The sequence below is a fragment of the Melanerpes formicivorus genome, unplaced genomic scaffold, assembly GCF_026170545.1.
Source record: "Melanerpes formicivorus ecotype bairdi unplaced genomic scaffold, bMelFor1.0.p_v2 SCAF_12, whole genome shotgun sequence".
Lineage (NCBI taxonomy): Eukaryota > Metazoa > Chordata > Aves > Piciformes > Picidae > Melanerpes > Melanerpes formicivorus.
This window is the reverse complement of record NW_027142364.1, coordinates 3,690,771-3,711,643: the sequence shown is the minus strand read 5'-3', so window position 1 is coordinate 3,711,643 and position 20,873 is coordinate 3,690,771. Positions and strand designations below refer to the sequence as shown.

Here is a 20,873-nt window from a genome sequence, read left to right as displayed (position 1 = left end):
TAATGCCATTTTCTCTCCTCCAAACCACATTTAAGAGGAGACAATGTACATGCATGCTCAGGTATCAACACAAACATACTGAAAGCACCATCCTCTAACAGACTGACAGCTTTATCTGAAACCTTTGATTCATTTGGAATTTAAAGATTTTTCATTTTTTGCCATCCCTTTCTCTTGCCCATAAACACTACCAACATTCCCAAAGCTCAGCCTGCTTCTGGGTTAGCCTCCAAGCCTAAGCTCTCCATAGATCATTCCCAGTGCTGCAAGCCCCTTGCAGCCTAACTCCTTCCAACGCTGCCATCTCTGTCCTTCTCACACATGATGGCCAAACATGAGGGCACCCCACTACATTTCTGATTTCTCATCCCTTCCCTATCTCTCTTCATGCATGAACACCCTTACCAAACAAGTTAGAAAACTTTTGAACTATTCCTCAAAACCAGCTTTTGAAGATACCCATGGATTTTCAATCCCTGAAAGGCTGAGAGGTACCATCAACAACGACTCAACCAGTGCCCTGTGGTCCTATCAGATCAGACCACTTGGACTCTTAAATATTCAGGGACTATATACCACAGCCTTCCCGTGTCATTTGTACCCACCTTAGAGGAAGGACAATCACTTTGGCTGAAATGCCGGGCACACCCCCACTACACATGTGGATAGACACGTTCCTCCCATACACCAGCCTGATGTCCACATGCCTGCATTTTTAGTCATGCAAAGGCCACACATCACACCCATTGCATGAACAAGAAGCAAAAGGAAAGAGGAGAGAAGGGAATGCAGCGCGCCACAAAGGCAGATTTGCAGCCCCTCCCTTGTCCACATCTGAAGCATTCAAGAAAAGCCAGCAGAGCAAACATTGTGCCAAATAAAGTACTGTGTATCTAGTTGCTCAGCTCCCCAGACACACAGATTGTCAGATGGTGTTGGCACCTCGGCAGGGATTCTCCTTCTTCAACATCAAATGCTGCATCCCCAGCCTCTGGTCTGGGATGCAAAGAGTAGAAGTTACCTTGCTGCACAGCTGAGGATGGCCTTCAACAACCACACAACCAACAGAACATAAATCATACAGAGATTTTAAAAAAGAGAAAATCCTTAGTATCAGAAACAATGGGCAGCTAATGAACAAGCATGCTAAAGAAAGGATGGGCAAGTGGGACTCTGAGGAAAGCAGAAGTCATAGGATTAGGAAAACTCCTAAAAGCAAAAGCCAATTCTGCAGGAATCCAGTGCAAGACACAGTTGTTTTCTATCACTTGCTTTCCTTTGAGATGCCACATCTTCTCACGCTTTCCAGCACTATAAAATAAAGGCTTGTAGCTCTTGCCTCCCCCCAAGGCAGGATTTGAAAACAAATTTCCTAGCCAACCTGCCAAAGCAGATTTGACAGCAGCTGAGCATCCCTCCACCCTGCTCAGATGATAGAGTGGAAAATAGCCCTCAAAAAAAGTGCCGTCATCCTTCGGTCAGTGCGACTAAATAGGAACAAACTTCTCACCCTAAAAGATACACCTTCCAAGGTAGCCACAGTTAAAGGCAGCATTGTATACTAGAAGAACAGCACCAACACATTTGAGCTAAAAACAACAGTTTATTTTCTACCTCTTTTTTATTATTACTATTAATTGCATTTAAAATGAAAAATATTTAGTGGAATTAGACTGTAAAATCATTTCCTCAGAGCTGTAGAGTATCTTTGCAGAAGAGCAAGGTATCAATGCCTGTTAAGTACAGTGAGTTTAGAACTGCAATAAACAAGACCAACATTTTAACTGTTCAAACCAACCAAACACATAACTGAAAGCGAAACACCAACCATGTAACCACCCTTCTGCTACAAGAACGGAAGACCACACACGAAGGCATTCCAGCTGGGTCTCAAACTTGCATCCAGTCGAAACCAAACTAGAAGAATCAGGTACATGTTATACTCCAAGCTGCCTTATCTTGTCACAAAAGCAGGAATTTTCCCTACTTTCCACTGCAATCTAAGCCATTATTCCTGGTACTAAAACGTCAAATGAAAGGCAAAATACTAAGTCACACTGCGCGGCAACACGCTTCATGAAGTCAAGCCCAAGCTGTGTTTTTGCTTCTCAACCTCACCACCTCTATCAGGCAAAAGCCACTATTCAGGCACTACACACCCCTAATAATCCCCAAGCTCTGGAATTCCAACTGTGTCACTTGTGCTCTGTTAATTTATTGTAATAAAGTGATGCTGCTGTTTGCTACACGTTTGCCAGCAGCAAGACACCAAAAGCAATTCCTTCTCTTCTGTGAGCTGACATTCCGTGAGTCGGCAAGAAATACAGGCTGGCCAGAAGGAAACCTACTCAATGCTCTCATTATCCACAAATGCCATCATCCTGCTTTTCTCTGCTGCATTATTCCACATCAATAAATAAACAGCGAGCCAAGAACACTGCATAACACTTAACAACGCACCTACATCAGCTCACGTGTCAGCAAGCATAAGGTCACTTATGTTATATGAATTGCCACTAAACAGGCATACACTGCCACAATAAAGATGACTTATACAGAGGAATAAATTCTAGCATTAAACTGATCTTACCCTGAAGGAAAACACTGAGGTGATCCTGAAACATTATCAGGACAACTCTCTACACCCATGCTGTATCTATCCGCTACTGAGGTCCAAAATAATCATACCATCTTACTGTACCACAGTGTTAGGCTTGACTAAAAGATCCTGCAGAAACACTTGGGGCAAAAGATAACTTGGGGATTTAGACTGTAAATGTTAGCATTTTATTAGTGGGTGGGTGAGGAACAGGGAGCAACCATGTAAAATTGACACAGCTGTGTAAAGGGCCAGAGAACCAGCTACAAACTAAGCAGAACACATTCGATATTTTGCCAGTTTACATTTCAAGCACTGGGAAATCTGTCCACAGCATCCCAGGGATCTGTGAGGGTGACAAGGGTCATCTGAAATTGTTGCTTATTGAAGTTTTTATTAACAGCCTCTTGAGAGTTGTTCCTTTTTTCTCTTTCCAAACCATTCCATATGAAACATTCCTGAAAGCATGAAGTGTATATTTCAATCCATACACACAGACATACACACAATCTATTATTAGAGCCCTCTGTAAGGATCTAATAATAGAAATGACCATAATTATGTATGAAGCAATAAGGGACTTGCATATAAAGCATGCTTTAAGGTATGTGCATTGCTGCCACAGAATAGCTATACACTAGCTCAGAAAGAAATCAGACAAGCCCATCACTTTCATCTCCAGAGATTCAAGTGTTTGACTTCAGTTACCGTAAATCTAACCCAAAAAAAAACCAACCCAAAACACAACAGCAGAAACTCTACTCCTCAATCCATCTTGCTGCTTCACTGAGGAGCTTCTAGAAGATCTAGAAGCTAGTGCCAGAAGATGCAAATGCCACAAACAAGCATTAGCTGCAATCTTTGTCCTCTTCAAAGAACAATACAAAATACATGCTTAATTACTTAGGAATTGCTTGTAGCTTCTTATTACAGAAATAAACGTTACATACAGCCACAGAGGATCAAAATGGTAGCTTTCAGTATATACAACCATTATAAGCTGTCACCACTAGAAATACAAATAAACAGTGTTTCTTATACAGTTGGTGCTGCAGTTGGCTTTTTGTCTGCTATCTGTTAACAAACAACACAATTTACACGTAAACAAAGAACTCCTTAGATCAAACACTGACAGCGTGTCACTGGAGAAGCTGTATGCTTTAACCTCCAAGCTGCAGGCAACCCAACTAAAAGCACTGTGGAGATTTGCTCCAAGCCACACTACCTGGGACCTCCAGGGAATACTCCCGCTCAGGAACAGCCATTAATACAGACTTAGCTTTTCTTGTGTACTTGCTTAACAGCACTGTCATCTCTCATCCAGAGCAGAGTGCAGATTTAACATCCACAGCAGCATTTCTGAAAGGCAACTAATCTCTGATGCTGTTATAAATTCCACAATAAATCACATTTAATGAGTTTGTGCCTTTTTATTTTTTTTCCTTCTCCTGGTTGTCTGTAATCCAACAGAGAGAAGGGGCTTCCAACTTCAATCTTGCAAAGAGGTGCTCAGAATAAATTGGTAAAAATGCAACCAACCACATTCCAACTGGAAACTCTTTGCAGCTATCTGCTTGCTGACACACCAACATTCCTGCCTGTAGATGGCCTGTTACCGTTGTGTATCCAGCAGCTCCTATTTCCACTGCCTTGTTTGAAGAACTTCCCTCTTCCCACATACCTTCCATCTCCAGGGACAGATCACACAGGGACACTAAACCTTCGCCGTAAACAACATGACTTTTGATATTCCTGTTTCCAAAGGATCCTCCACCGCTCAGTTCCTACGATTCAGCAGAGCAGAGAGGATCACCTTGGCAAAAGCCCTCTGTGCAACATGTTTGAGAAAAGCTTTGCCCGGCTGGTGTCTTGCACAGCCGAGATTTAAACAGAAGTCTGCTTCCTTCCTTGGCTATTTAATTTGCTGTGCACTAAAGGCTACTGCAAACAAATCAGGACACCCCATTTCCAGACTTAGCACCAACTGCAGTGACATGCTCGGCAGAGAGAGAGGGATCTCCTTCCCACGGCATCCCAAACTGCCAGTCACTCCCACCTTCCCTCACATCTCTCCCTTTGAGAGGAGTGGCAAACTGCACTGAGAAGAAAAGCACTGTGGAGAGCAATTTGTTTTATTCAGCTGTACGCAGGCTCTGGGACTTTTATGTAATTAAAGGTATTTTGTAGGAATTAAGATCCTCACACTACAAACATTTATTCATGCTGTCAACTTTGCTTCTGCACTGGCGCTCACCAGACTGACAACCTGTGTTTTTGAGGAAAAAGCCAATTACACTAATTAGAAAGTTCATGAATACAACCACACAGACGCAGAAGGTTGCGGCATGACCTGTATAGATTGTCTTGCACAGATTTATGAATTGCAGAAGTTTAACTGCCCTTAACTGCTTCTCTCATCAGAAGCTTAAAGGAATCTATAAAGTGAAAAGAAAAAAAACATATATTCTCTACGAAAGAGGTATGAGGCAGAAATCTTTCAGTTCACTAAACATATTGGGGTGGCAGGGGGAAGTTCCAGAATCAAATTATTTCAGATTGGAAGTGGCAAGCTTTTCTGAGAGTAAAGATAAAATGGTTGTATTATGGAGTTACAGCTCCCATCTTCCTGGCTGTAGTAGAGTATCAGCTTATTTTGGATGCTGATTTTCCTCATTTCTTACCCTTGGGCCAACTATAGGCTAACAGTATGAAAAACCCCTCTCATGGCTATCCCAGCAGCAACCTCAAACCCAAAACAGATGAGTCCCAAAGGTTCAAAAATACATATTAAAAAATAAATAAAATAGTAAAACATATCAACTTCCACACAGATTCATCTCTGGGCTACCCTAGGAGTATAAACTAGCTACAAGATACTGAACTGGGAAGAACAACACACAATACTCATGGGGCAGCAGACGTGTCTGTCACAGCAGGGTCTCAACACAACCACAAAGCACAACTGCTTTAAAACTAACGAGAGGGAACCACAAAGTGCTGAAGATTAGGAGAAAGGCATTAACAGACTGCTTCTGTAGGAGACCCGGAATGACCCCGGGAACGCTGCCAAGAATTATTTTCTTACTGGTAGCACCGGCAGCATGTTCTCTTAGTGCTGAGAAAGATACATGTGTGGAAGGCAGGTGAGACTACTGGTGGACCGGGTGAGAGAAGCAAGATGCCTCTATTCAGGAGGCAGTCCATCACCAGCTCCTGAGGCTTATAGCATCAATGCCTTTATCTGGATTTCCAGCGAGCACGCATTGTGTCATCAATGCGCAGACCAGCAGCTCCCCATCAGCACAGAGCAGAGCCCCAGACCAGTAAGGGCACAGAGGCACTGCCAGGTCTGGCAGGCTCGCCTTTTATAACCAAGTTCAGCTGCAAAAAAGGTTGAGAAATAACATTCTAGACTTCAAAAAATGCATGCAAGTTTGAAATCCCATTGCCTAGCACATTGCTAAGCTCGAGTTAGACTGGTTTGGCACCTTTCAGGAACGCACTAGCAGAGCACTGGGTTCTGCAGGGTAAGCGGTTAGGGGATACAGCAAATGTGGTCAGGGCAGAGGGAACTGGGATACACGGGTTCTGTTCTCACAAATCTAGCACTGAGTTCCCATAAAATAAAGTATAACAAATAATAACAATTTTTTTTAAAAAAATCTAAAAACACCCAACAAAAGCCTTCTGGGGTTTTCCTACGTCAGTTTCCCCCATTTGTGATGGGGTCACTACCACTTTAAGAAGCCAGGCTAGGACTTTTAGGTACTCACATAAAGAAATGCAAATGAAATACAAAAATCACTAATATGGAGAGAGGCAGGCTTGCTCCCCGCCTTTTATTCTACAAATATAGATGGGATAAACGGTTCATTACATTTAACTCCAAGCCGCACTACCTTAGCCAAAACGTTATTTAAATAGAACATTTCTAAGAAGCGGGCAAGGGGGAAAGCAGAGGGGAGGGATGCAGATGTGGTCGTAACCTAAGAGAGGTTCAGCTTTTAAAAGACTTTTTCTTTTTTTCAGTCCGTCTCCTGGTAGCATGCCATTTAAAAAAAGGTGTCTGGCAAGCACAATCAAAAGTTTCCAGGGTTTTCCTTCCCAAAGCCGCCCCAGCCAAGAGCCGGGCGGGGAGCACGGAGCCAGGAGAAGTCGCTCGCGCTTTTCTCCAGCTTTTTCTCCAACATGCCCCCTGGATCCAGACATTTTGGGCGGGAGCTGCGGACGAGGAGGAGCCCCAGGTTTTTCACCTGCCTGGCAGCCCCCGGCCAGGCAGCGGAGCCGCTCTCCCCGCCGGGTCCTGGGCACAGCCGAAGGGCGCGGACCTGCCGCCTCCTCCTGCCCCACGGGCACGGCTCCTCTCGGGGCGGGGGAGCCAAGGGCAGGGCGGGGGCAGCAGCCAGCCCCTCACACAGACACGGGCGCAGTTTTTTCCCCCCCTGGAGCGGCACCGGCCGTACCCGCGGCGCGACGCGGGGCAGGGCGGAGGCGATGACAGCAGCCGGGGCGGCAGCCCCTGGGGATTACCGGGCGGTGCTGGAGGGCCCGTCCCGCCGCCAGCCCCTCGCAGGGCCGCTCTCGCCTGCCTGCACGGCGCCCCCCGCCGCGGAGCTCCCCGCTGAAGGGGTAGAACCGGTGGGGCCCCGGGGCGCCGCGACAAGGACCAGGCGGGGAGCGGCGGCAGAGGAGGGGCAGCAAGAGAAACTTTCCACCAAGTGCGGCGGCGTCCCGCCGCAGCCCCGTCCCGCCGCCGAACAAAAGAGCCGGGACCGGGAGCGTCGCCTCGGGGCGGTGGACGCGACTTCCCGGGGTTGCCCGCTGAGCCAAGCTGCGAGGCGAGCCGCCCGGAACCCCCTTCCCCCGGCCCGCCCTTACCTGGCGGAGAGCTGGTGCGGAGCGGCGGGCCAGGCTGGGCCAGGCGCGGCGGTGAGTCCCGGCTAGCTGGAGCGAGTACCAGGAGGGCTCGGCGGGGATTCCGCCATGTCAGTGATGTCGGCACCACATGGGGCCCGCGGACGGCCCACGCTACCGCGCACTCTGGAGTAGAGGCTCCCGCCGAAAACCCGGCTGAAGCGGGCGGTGGCGGCGGCGGGACGCGCCGGTCCTCCTGCCCCCGCCCCGTCGAGCACCAGCTCGCTTCGCTCCGCCCCGGCCCGGCCCCGCTCCGTCGCCTCCGCCCCGTCCCCGGGCGCCGGGCGGGGGGAGCCAGGAGGGGCGGGCACGGGGAACGGAGGAGACTGAGGCGGTGCCCGCTGGTGGCACAGGCAGGCTCCCCCGGCTGGCAGGGATCCGGTCCGGCCGGCCTTCCCCTCTCCACCTCCCGTTTATCGTCCGCCCGCAGTTCTTTCCAATTCCTTCATCGTTACTTATTCCCAGAAATCAACCTGGAACGTAAATCATCCCGAGTTCTGCTGCCCAGTTAGCGGCCCCCTACATCGTGACAGAGGTCGGTGCCAGTTGTCCCCCAGAAGTGCCATTTCTGACTCGGGAAGTCCCTCGCCCACACAGTTTAAGCCCGGGATCTCCGTACGTCTCCATATCGCTCCTAAGCTTTCCTGCGTCTCCCTAAGCATGCACTGCAGATTCCTGCAAAGACGAGACACCGACTTAAAAGAACCCTTGATCCCATCAGTGTAGTCATTCCTATGTCTTCATCGGCTAGGAGCAAGGAGTTTTAGGTAAGTGTGTCAGAGATTAAGATATGCTGGACTTTCTGCAGCCCAGATGTACCCCTGACTCTGGAAGAGAGCCCTGAGCTACCCTGAGAGCCCTGAGGAACCATGGTGATCATTCACCTCTCAGCACTGCATCCAAGCAATGTGGGAATCATGACTAGAACTTTAATCTGGTTACAGGAAAAGCTTAAAATAGGACTCAGCCTCACCCACACCGCAGATCACAGCCACACTATGAAGAGTCTTTTGATTTGGCCTTAGTCCTTTGGGTAGCTAACCTTCCTCTGCAAAAGCTCATCGCCCACAGCCCTTGTGCCCTGCCTTTCCTCTGCCACTATATTCTTGAATGTTATATTTCCTTACAGCTTTCCTCAGCAGTTGATATATTTTATCTACCAGAGCAAGGTTTCCTTTCAAAAACCAGAACACCCTGTGGAGTCTTAGGCAGCCCAGGTGTATTCTCATCAGCTTCCATTAAGATCTCAGCAGAAACATTTTTTCCCACAGGACTCCATGATGTTCTACTTCTTGTTAAACATCACAGTGCAGAAAAAAAGAATCGTTTGGCATGAAACTTTGGTAAACCAAAAACATCATGTCCAAGTAGGCTGAGGTTTATTTATGACCAAAAGAAAGGAAAAATTACTATAAAGCTATCTGAAATAGATAATTCCTAACAAAATAACAAATCAGCATTTTCCCATGGGAAAGCTTTTTCAATGTAAGATGGTCAGCCAGCACTAAGTATTGTTCATCATTAATTGCAAGAACTTTTGTAATGAGTAAAATCTGAAAGTGGGAAAATGTTTTATTAGTGACCCAAAACACTTTGATGATCCTGGGTTGAGTAGCAGAGTCAGATGAGATTAATTATTCACTAGGGTGGTAATGCCTTTACTTGGTCTCGTAGACTGTTTTGTGAAAGAAAAGATAGGGAAGAGGGACAGAGGGAGGGACTGAAGGCTTTGTTTTTAAAAGAAGAGGGGGGAAAAATAAATCCCTGACCTGAGTTGGAAAATGACAAAAAAATACAAAATTTAAACTAAAATTGAAATTTAAATTTAAAGAGTAAATAAAATCAAAGTTGAAGAGAGAACAATAAAGAAGAGGAAGGAAGTTAAACCACAGGAGTGATTTGTAGCTTTTCTCTCTGATGGACTAGAGGAAGGCTAGATCCTCATTTTGAGAGTCAAAGAAAAAACCTCGGGTGTGGAGGCATTTCCATTCTCACCTGGAACCACAGACATGGCCAGACTCACAAAAAATAGAGCAAAGCCAGCCTGGGCCTAGAGCAAATACAGATCTTCTCCTTGGAGCACCTTCTATTCAGCCACACCGCCCTTATCAACTGGAGGAGCAGATAATGGTTAACAGCCACTGTAAATTGGCTCTGTTGCATTGGGCATGGTTTGTAAACTGAGGAAGATAGCAGAAGAGGGAAGCAAGGACTGCTTTTCCTCGGAAAGTTCCTACATAAATAACAGATAAAGTGATTTCTTTAATGGTTTACTCCTCAAGCCAGCTCATCTAGGAAGAGCATTAATCAGACCAGGAGGAAACATCTTTTGCCCCTGAAAAAGGAAAAGGATTAGGCTAAGTGGTGACACAGCGGGGACAGACAAATTATACTGAAGAAAATGACTGACCTAAACTGTCATCCAAATAAATACAGACCAAAGCCATGAACTTAACTTTTCTGTTTTGATGAGTCTGGGGTTTTATTCAACAACATGCATATTTTTCTTTTAGCACAGTGAGATCTTTCTGTTTATTCAGGAAGCAAGTGGCGTCAGAAACGCAATAGTATGTCTTCCATCTCCCTTCCCACGTGTGCCTGTTGCAGGGGACTGGGATAAAGGGATGATGCTGTGTCCCGTGGACTTTCTCTTGGATCTATGTCCCCAGGACAGCCATTCCTAAGATGCAGATACACTGGGACTAGACAGAAACCCCTAACTCCTTTCAAGCAGGAATTGTTTAGCCATTGGACAGCAACAATTTGAGCACTGTTAACTGGGGCTGGATCCAAAACAAATCAAAATCCTGTATTCTGCCATCATCCCCATCAACCATCCCCTCCTATTTGTTGACAAATACCAGAGAAGTGCCTTGTGGAAACTCTCTCTCCGTACAATTGGGACATGGCCTTAGAGATCAGACAGTGTTGTGAAGGCTGTGGGGATGGTCTTTATTTTCATGGGATGTTTTCCCTCATATTTCTTATGGGAGTTGAGTTAAACTTCAACAGTTCTCACAAGCTGCATGTTCTGCATTCTGGAGAGCAGGGAGGCTGAGATCTTGGCATGAGTGCTGTTTGACACTATATGGAGAATGCTTTGATTGATTTGCTGAATATTGTGGGTTTTTTACCTGGGGCATACTGCTCTGTCATTTTTAATACCACATAGCACCAACTATATATAAGATGGTTCAAACACTGGATGGACTGTGGCCACAGGAATTTTCTTCCCATTATCACATCTCTGAAAAGCCGTAGGGTGTGCTGGCTCAGTATTCAGTGTCTAATGGGTTACATTTACCCATAGCAAGAGTCCAGGTTCAGACTCTTACTCTCAGTGCCAGCAGCAACTTGGATGGAGAAAGAGATAAGTACTCAGCCAGAAACACCTTAGGTGACCCCTCAGCAGGCTGAGAGCAGGTGCTGCAGCATCCCTCAGTTGGACCTCGCTCTGCCAGGGAGAGGGTTCTGCAAGGGCAGAAGGGCAGGATGCTCAAAGCAAACAACTGGATGATCTCCTTATCAAAACCATCCAGAACAAAATACTGCAGCATTTCTCCTCCCTCCTCGTTGTGGTCACGTAACTTAGTGCTTCCACAGAATAAAGATGGGACCATATAATCTTGTAATTTTTGGTTAATAAACCCTTTTGGGGGCTCTTGTGTTAACGTATCACAAACCATTAAAGTTCATGCAATTTAAACAATTGGGTACTCATAATCATACTGTATTATCTGGTCACAGTAGTCTTCTCTCTTGTCTGAAAACATGAAAGCTAAAGGCAAATTAGATAGTACAGATTAAAGCATATTGAATTCCTTCAGTCTTTACAATGTTTCAAGTGAGTGCCCATGGAGAGTGGCACAAGCCAGAAGATCTGGGTAAGCGTATGAGGTACGTAGTTCATAATAGTCACTTTTACTGCAGGGAATCCAAAACTCTGCAGGACACTCTTTTTAAATAAGTAGGGCATGTAAACATTAGCATGAACCAGGATTTCTATCTGTACCTCTCTATTTAGAGGAAATGAATGCCAGTTATTCACTGAGTGTATATTCAGGAGTTTGCATTCATGAGCTGACCGAGTTTGGTGGGGAGCTCATATTCCTGGGATTAATTAGCAGATTTTTCCCTTTTTAGGACACTGGTCAGTATTCCTCATGCTCAACAGCACATGCAGAAATTAAACTCCTAAACCCTTATTCCTGTTATAAGATCAAAGGCCTAATGAGTCTAAGATTCTGAAAGAAAAGTTATCTGCCTCTTTTATTAGTAGGGTTCACGGTAACTCGGTGTTACACATCAATGTGTGATCAACTCCATTACCTACTGGACATCCTTTTATTACATTTATTGAGTCACTCCTTAATTTGGTCTTTGAATCCCTTAGACTACTATTAAGCAATAAATATGCCCAGTTAGAATGTATTAGAAGTCTTGAAAGACTCAGGGACTTCACCAGCAGCTAGGAGAGGCCTCTGAACACCAGTGCCGTTTTTCTAAAGATGTGATTTCTGGCACACCAGGAGTTGTTGTTTTTCAAGGATATTATTCTATTATTTATTTCTTAAGCTTTGCAAAGGCATCACGAGAAGAAAATGTTCCTGTTGCACTCTTTTCCATGAGAAGCACCATTGTCTTCATAAGTGATTTGCTTGCAAGCCGAGGACTTACACAGGACATTTTTGACATTTTTTCATCTATGCTGGTTTTAGAAGTTTAAATAAGTTCCTGTCTGCCAAGAGCTTCCAAAGAGCCTTGGCACTTAACCAATTCAAGAAGCTTGCCACGAAGATTACACACCAGTTGTGCTTATTCAAAACAATGACTCCTGACCGCTGCACCCGAAGAAAACACTCTCATTTATCGTCTCATAATCTCTGCAGCGTTAGCTCCGCTTTTGCCAGTGAGAAGAATCTTCCTTTTGATATTTTATCACAATTTCACTTCAGTCTCCTTAACACTGTGCAATTGGTTGGCTTGTTTGGTTTGCTTAGGTTTTGTTTTGTTGAAAGCTCTTGTTTCAGTGCAGGCTCTGCAAGAAAACAAAGCAGTATTGCTTGCATTGTTAAAGCCAAAAGGAAGGCCATGGAGAAAAAAAGTTCTTCTTGGAAGATGTTGTAGATTGGTATTCATGAAACAGCTGGAGATGAAAGGTACAGCACTAATCCTGTCCAGTTGCTCCTGGTCATGTTGCACATTCAGGAAATTCATAATTAGGTGGTTATATCCCCAGTGTTTCCCCTGCAGCACTCTTTACAACCAGCAATTTATCTTCTTTCTTGTTGTAAAAAAAAAAACAACCAACCAACAAAAACCCAGCAACAACCAACTACAAAGGAAGGGAGGACATACAAGCAGGAATGACTTAAAATATGCTTAATAGTTTCTTCTTACTGTGGAAATAAATAAATAAATAAATCAGATGTTGGCATTTTTGCACATGCCAGCAAACTTCTGCTGATCCACTGCCCTTTCCTATCGCAGTACTTTTCCTCTGTGCTGTATCTCCTTCCTCTTCACAGTATTTATTTTGCTGGTTAATTTTTTCTCTTTCCTTGCCAGCCATGCACCCGCCTTCCTGTAAAGGGCAGCCACACCTGACCATTTAGAAAGAAATGCATTAGTAAGTAAACATTTCTTTTTCTTGCCAAATGGAAGCACTGTATACGGCTGGGGGGGTGTGGGGGTGTGGGTGGAGGGGTATTCCTCGCTCCCTCCAAGGTTTCTAGTGAATTCCTAAGTACTTTCTACTCTTTATTTTGACTTTTTCCTAGTGGTATCATGAAAGCCTTTCCCTGCATACTGGGAATCTTCATCCTACACACTACAAATGGTGTTTTGTCAAAAAATCCTCATTCATTTTAAATCAGTCAGGTTACAACTTGAAGGGCTTTTTTTTTTTTTTTTTTCCCCTCCTTCTTTTCATAGCCTTTAAATAGAACAGCCTTATCCACTGTTAATTACACACACATGCAATGTGGAGATTTTTGTATACAGGGCAAGCAATAGGAAATGTTGCCAGCTTTGGAATTAAACTGTTACCAGTGACTCAGCAGGTTTGCTCTGTGATAGCAAAGCATTAAATAGAAGCTTTGCTATATTTATATATCATAAGCATATGCTTTTAAAATTAAGAATCATTATTACTGGGTTTTTTTTTCCCCCAAAGTAAGTTAAACCAAACAAACAAAGCAAGCACCAAACAAAAACACCTGGGCAAACCAAGAAGAAGACTATGCAGATAACACTGCTAGTTGAAGTTCAGGAGTTTCCATGCTTGTGATCAGGAAGCCACACCAGTGGCTCAGAAATCTGGCTTTTCAGAGATAAAAACAACCCCACAGCCATTCCATAATGCATACAGCGAATGCACAAATTACTTTAAAACAACAACAAAGTCATAAATGCCTCTGGTGCTGGAATGGTAGTTCCAGCCCCTAGATCACAAGATCACCATAAATCCCAGTGAGAGGTTAGGGAAGAGTCAGCCCTCATCCCAGCTTTCCTCCCAATGCCTCTCATCCAGGAGAGCCTCAGCTTCATTGATGTGCGCTTGTGGTTTCCTTCTTCATTCAGAATTTTGCCAAGGGTATTTTTAGCTACAAATTCAGCAGAAACACATCTAGACTATGTCTTTTGGGTTTTTAATAGCCATCAGTGAACACCTCTGATTCCCTGGCTGACAGCATGGAAGCAGGAGGCTCACTGATTTTGAATGGAGATGCCCACTTGTGCCTATGTACAAGTCCTCTTTGAAAGCATCATGGAAAAGTACAATGATTTTCAAAGAAATGTCATAGATCTCCTCAAAATCTCTATATATCTGCAGTAAAACAAGATCCTTTGTGCCAGGTGGGAGGTGATACATTTTTTTTTTTTCATACAGGCCACAGAATCACAGAATTTCAGAGGCTGGAAGGGACCTCAAAAGATCATCTAGTCCAACCCCCTGCCAGAGCAGGATCACCTACACCAGATTACACAGGAACTCATCCAGGTGAGTTTTGAATATCTCCAGACAGGGAGATTCCACAACACCCCTGGGCAGCCTGGTCCAGTGCTCTATCACCCTCACAGTGAAAATAATTTCCCTCATATTTACGCGAAAATTCCTAAGCCTCAACTTCCCCCCATTGCCCCTTGTGCTGTCATTGAGCACCACGGAGAAGAGCCTGGCTCCATCCTCTCAGGACTCACCCTTTACATGTTTATAAACACTGATGAGGTCACCTCTCAGTCTCCTCTTCTCTAAGCTAAAGAGCCCCAGCTCCCTCAGTCTCTCCTCATATGGAAGATGTTCCGTTCCCTTAATCATCCTTGTGGCTCTATGCTGGACTCTCTCAAGCAGCTCACTGTCTTTCTTGAACTGAGGGACCCAGAACTGGACACAATATTCCAGATGCGGCCTCACCAGTACAGAGTAGAGGGGGAGAATAACCTCTCTCAACCTACTGGTCACACTCCTAATCCGCCCCAGAATGGCATTTGCCTTCCTGGCCACAAGAGCACATTGCTGGTTCATGGTCATCCTTCCATCCACCAGGACCCCCGGGGTCCCTTTCACCTTCACTGCTCTCCAGCAGATCCATCCCCAACCTATACAGATGCATGGAGTTGTTCCTTCCCAGGTGCAAGACTCTACACTTGCTCTTGTTGGACTTCATGAAATTTCTCCCTGCCCAGCTCTCCAGCTCTCAAAACCAAACACTGAACGATTTAAGAAAATTTCACATCAGATTTTTCTCCATCAGAGACTTTGAGCTTCCCCCAAATTGCAGGGAAATGCACAAAGCATTACTTTGAAAAGCAGACACGTTTCAAAATTGCTTACCAAGTTGCTAACTTCTCCAGACTTTAAAGGTGATGCCTGAGATAAGGTATCTATTTCATGTTGATAAATAATTGAGTCTGGAATATAAATGTTTTGGTATGGCCTTGGAAAAAAATGTCTCCAGCTAACTGTGCCTCAGGCTGGGGTGACTTGAAAAATAATGCTTATTTTACAATTCTATTGCTGCTTTTATCTAGAATAAATAGGCTTAACCTCTCTGTCATGCTCCATCACATACACCATCACACCCTAATTCTACCCACCTTTAACATTTTTATAGGAAAGATCTAGCAGCCTGCCCTAAAGATCAACAAAACCTGGAATTATTTGTGACTCGGAGAGGAGCAAGCAAAGCAATGCAGGCACCGTGTGGTGGTGCGCACCCTGGCAGACCACAGCTGTGATATGCAGTGGTGTGAAACGGTGTCTGCGTAGGTCTCAAGTCCTTCAGTGGCTTATAGGTCAAAGATGAACTTGTATCTCACTTGAAGGCTGACCACAGAGCTGATAAGGATCTGGAGGAACAATTGTAGCATGTGAAAATAAGAAGGCAGATGGACTCTTCACAGGTTTCTGCTGTTTTTCTTTGAAGCCTTGAAGATTCATGTGATTTAAACAAATCTTGATGTGACAAGAGAACAAACAGAATAGCTTTGGTTACCCACACAGTGATTATGTGAGGCTTAATTGATGGATATTTATAAACATGCTTTTTGAGCTCCAGAAGTTGTTACAGAAGAAAGGTGCCATTAAAAAAAAATGCCAGTTATCCCCATTATAATATAAATCTTATGGCATATAAAGTAAAGATTAAATAAACATGATGGACATTTTTAGATGGATTGACAAAGCTCCCATATATGTATTTCAGATGTTTCTCATTCCCCTCTGCCCACATTACTTCAGCTCTAGAAATGGAATTGTGAAATAAATCTACTTTGGGTTGCACTCTTCACCAGTTCCTCACCACAGAGAGTTTGTTTCTGTTTCCCCGAATTAAGTTATCTGTCAGATTTGCAGAGCTGATTCCCAGTGCCCACTACATTTGAAGCAGTCCCTCTTCTCACGCCTAAGCTGAGGTACAGCTCCAAGCTGGAGGCAGGACAGTGTTGGAAGCTCACCAGAGCAGAAGGCTCAACCCCAGCTCCCTCAGCCACTCCTGTTATTCCATGCCCTCAAAACCCCTCACCAGCCTCTTTGCTCTTCTCTCCGTGCTTTAGGACCTCAATATCTTTCCTACACTGTGGTGCCCAGAACTGAACACAGTACTTGAGCTGTGGCCTCACCAGGGCCGAGTAGGGTGGCACAGAGGGATTCATATAAACTCTCATGAAAACATGAACCTCCTTGGGAAGCAATACTGAACTGGTATTGATCATTTCTTCTGGCTGGCACTCAGATCCTCAGAGATTAACCTGAAAACACATCAATCCTTCAGAGTGCTGACAGCATGGATTTATATCTAATTTTACCCTGAGATTAACATATTCAAAATAGACTTGGCAGTTCATTGCATGAGAGAGTTATAAGAGTAGTCTGAAGTATTCAGAATAATCAAGTAAGCACATGCAGGATCAGGGTCCAAGATGGAGTTAGGTGGAAAAAGCATAGCTCTGTCTGGCACAGAGAAAATCCAGGGATGAGCAGAATGCTAATTCCAACAACTACTCAAGATAGGACTGCATCCTAATTTGCATTTCTTGTGTAATGGTACACATGGAAAGAAGGGAAAAGAGCTACAGTCAGTCTTGTTGGGGAAAGATCTGAGCTTCAGAGCATTCATTTAATTTATTTTTTTTAGGTTTTAGTACCTCAGGTCTTTTTATAAGCTTGAGCTTGATCCTGAAAACTGCTCAGCTTCATTCATCAATTGACTCTGTGACTCCATTTCAATAATAAAGGTACCCAAGTCTTTTAAACATAATTCACGGAATTTAGAAAACTCTTGCAATCTAGGTTATGCACCCAAAATTTACAAACACTTAGGTGTGTTAATCAGAGGATGGAGGAAATACATTTCATTGAGAAGAGGAGGCTCAGGGGAGACCTTATTGCTGTCTACAACTACCTGAAGGGTGGTTGTAGCCAGATGGGGGTTGGTCTCTTCTCCCGGGCACCCAGTACCAGAACAAGAGGATACAGTCTCAAGCTGTTCCAGGGGAATTTTAGGCTCAAGGTAAGGAGAAAGTTCTTCACAGAGTGAGTTGTTAGCCCTTGGAATGTGCTGCCCAGGGAGGTGGTGGAGTCACCATCCCTGGAGGTGTTCAAGAGGGAACTGGACGTGGCACTTGGTGTCATGGTTTAGTAGTCTTAAGGTGTTGGGTGACAGGGTGGACTTGATGATCTTTGAGGTCTCTTCCAACCTTATTGATTCTAAGATTCTATGATTCTAATGTAAATGTTACATTTTAAAGAGCCAAAAGATGTTGCTGGAGAAGGGAACGACAATTACATTTTTATTTGTATGTGATAAATCAATTAAATGATCATCTGTTTGTTTTTCACTTAGGGCACAGGTTCAAAGAAGAAAAGCTAAGAAAGTGAGAGCAGAAGAAATTTTAGGCAGGTAAACTTTAAGATAAGCTTGTTAACACCTGATTGCTTTCAAAGACTAACAGACATTATAAGGTTCTCCTCCCTCTCTGCTCTGCCCTGGTGAGGCTGCATCTGGAATATTGTGTCCAGTTCTGGGCCTCTCAGCTTGAGCAGAGCCTCAGGAAACTGCTTGAAAGAGTCCAGCACAGAGCCATAGATGATGAAGGGAGTGGAACATCTCCATTATAAGGAAAGGCTGAGGGAGCTGGGGCTCGTCAGCCTGGAGGAGACTGTGGAGTGAGCTCATTTGTGTTTATAAATATGTGAAAAGTAAGTGTTGGGAGGATAGAGCCAGGATCTGCTCAGTGATGTCCAGTAATAGGACAAGGGGCAAGGAGTGCAAGCTGGAGTGGAAATGATCCCATGTGAACATAATGAAAACTTTTTCCACTGTGAGATTGACAGAGCACGGGAACAGGCTGCCCAGAGAGGTTATGGAGTCTACTTCTCTGGAGACTTTCAAAATGCACTGGGTTGTGCTCCTGTAGAACCTACTCTAGCTGATCCTGCTCTGGCAGGGGGGTTGGACTTGATGATCTTTCAAGGCCCCTTCCAATCTCTAACATTCTGTAAGATTCTATGATGAGTGATATTTCTTTAAAGCAGCTGTGCTGCTATCACCTATAGCTAAAAATAAGAGTGTGTTCCACTGCCCGGAGCACACAGCGTGTGGGACAGCCTCAACAGGTCAGGGAAGATAAATGAGGTTTGAAATCTGGGATGAAATAGTGATCATTTGCCTGATTAATTATTCTTACCTTGTTAAAGTCTCCTGATTAATTACATTAGCAGAAACAAGCTGCTTAATAAGGTTTCTCGGGGTGAAAAATGCAAACCTAGATCCATGCCCCTTAATTCAGAGAGGTAAAAACCAGCTAAACCTATGGTATTCCTGCATTGCTCAGAATACACATTGGGTTAGGCTGAGCTTTGTTCCCCAAGCTGCAGCTTCAGCTGTAGGTTCAGCATATAAAGCCTTTGGCAGCAATTCAGACTTCAGCTATTGCAGTCCCTCACTGCTAATTGGTACCTCTGAGCTCAGCCCTCTTGGTTGGACTGGTCCTTCTGGGTTTTGCATTGATGCTATGTACCAGGTCAGGAAATTGATCTGGCTTCCAACCAGGTATCTCCATAATGTGGTTTCAGATGGGACCAGAGGTGGTCCAAAGGCAGGGGTGGTGAGCTGCAGTACTCAGGCAGGTATGGAAGGAAGGGGAGGACATCTAGACATTCAGACAGTGCTGCTGCCAAGTGCAAACAGCAACATGACTTTAAACCACATCTTGTCCAGGCATATGTCACATGCTGAATTCCATAGAGAGACAATTCTTCTGCAGTTCAAATGCAAAGGAAGACAATTGTCCTTCTATTCCAGACTTGTGGTTTAGAACAGGAAAAAACCTGTCTTATTTCCTCTCTCTTGCTAAATATTTCCAAGCTGCCAGTGTTCACCCTGTTGACAGGTGTGAAACTCTACCTGGTCACTAATCTCTTATCTAGTCCCATGGATAACTGACTACTAAGCATAAATGTTGCCTGCAGCATTCTCTCTTGGGAGGTAGCCCAGCTGCTGCAGAAAGAAGATCCAAACTTGCTGATAATCCAGCATTACTGGGGTTATATTACCAATCTCACACACACCCTGAGTCATGTGTCTGCTGCCTCAGTTCCTTCTTTTTGCTTCCCTGATGAGCATGTGCATGCACTCACATGCATATTTGCACAAACCACATGCTGTGGGGTTCAGGAAGGCTTCCTGCATCAGGATTTAAGCAGCCTGAATTCCACCTAAAGGAGTTTGAAAGCTGGATGAGGCTTTGACCAACCTGGTCTAGCGGGAGGTGTCCCTGCCCAATGCCAGGGGAGCTGGAACTAGATGATCTTTAAGGTCCCTTCCAATTCAAGCCATTCTATGGATCTGTGCTTTTTCTAAGGCTTAAATGCTTCTGGAGGCTGAGATGCAGCTAAAATAAAACACTGAGCTAGGGATCTCAGTGGAAGCCAGTCAAGAAGAACCTGGTGGTCTAGCTTGCTGTGTGTAAGAGAAAGTATAACTAGTTGCTCTCTTTAGACAGCAAAAGCTGCATATTTGTGTACTTCCCAAAATCACAGAATGGTTTGGGTTGGCAGAGATCTTTAAAGGTCATCTAGTCCAGCCCCACCCCCAGAGTAAGCAGGGATATCTTAGACTCAATGATCTTGAAGGTCTTTTCCAACCTAAATGATTCTACAGTTCTGTCTTCAGCTATACCAGGTTTTTAAGAGCTCTGTCGAACCTGACCTCAAATGTGTCCAGGGATGGAGCTTCTACCACCTCTCTGGGCAACCTGTGTCAATGTTTCACTACCTGCATCATCTTTGCTGCCACTTTCCGTTACTGGTCCTTTATTGAGGAGAGCACTGCTAGTTCCTCTGCTGCCTGTTAGCCATCTGCTCAACTTTTTTATCCCAATAGATATGAAATCCTCTATTTGTCCATTATTCACCTTGCCTTCAAACTCTTCCCCATAGATGAATAGAATAGAATAGAATAGAATAGAATAGAATAGAATAGAATAGAATAGAATAGAATAGAATAGAGTAGAATAGAGTAGAATAGAGTAGAATCAACTAAACCATGGCACCAAGCACCCCATCAAGTCTGCTGCTAAATACCTCCAATGCCGGTGACTTCACCACCTCCCCAGGCAGCACATTCCAATGGGCAATCACTCTCTCTATGAAGAATTTCTTCCTAACATCCACCCTAAACCTCCCCTGATGCAGCCTGAGACTGTGTCCTCTTGTTCTGGTACTGGCTGCCTGGGAGAAGAGACCAACATCCGCCCTTCAGGTAGTTGTAGAGAGCAATAAGGTCACCCCTGAGTTTCCTCCTCTCCAGGCTAAGCAGCCCCAGCTCCCTCAGCCTCTCCTCATAGGGCTTGTGTT

General features: G+C 44.7%; 1 protein-coding gene and 1 long non-coding RNA gene across 2 annotated transcripts in view; one reads left to right on the top strand and one right to left on the bottom strand.

Annotated features, from left to right (window-relative positions):
- The window catches only part of FNDC3B (fibronectin type III domain containing 3B), a 237,014-nt gene extending 229,361 nt beyond the window's left edge, over nt 1-7,653 (bottom strand). The window contains exon 1 of the mRNA XM_068145019.1: nt 7,478-7,653. The gene's annotated coding sequence lies outside the window, so the exon portion shown is untranslated. The remainder of the gene's footprint in view (nt 1-7,477) is intronic.
- Nucleotides 7,654-7,812: 159 nt separating this feature from the next.
- LOC137444685 (uncharacterized) lies at nt 7,813-17,916 on the top strand. Its single transcript, XR_010988206.1, has 4 exons — nt 7,813-8,280; nt 13,082-13,142; nt 14,406-14,516; nt 17,860-17,916. It is a non-coding gene; the product is annotated as an uncharacterized lncRNA (long non-coding RNA).
- Nucleotides 17,917-20,873: the final 2,957 nt, after the last annotated feature.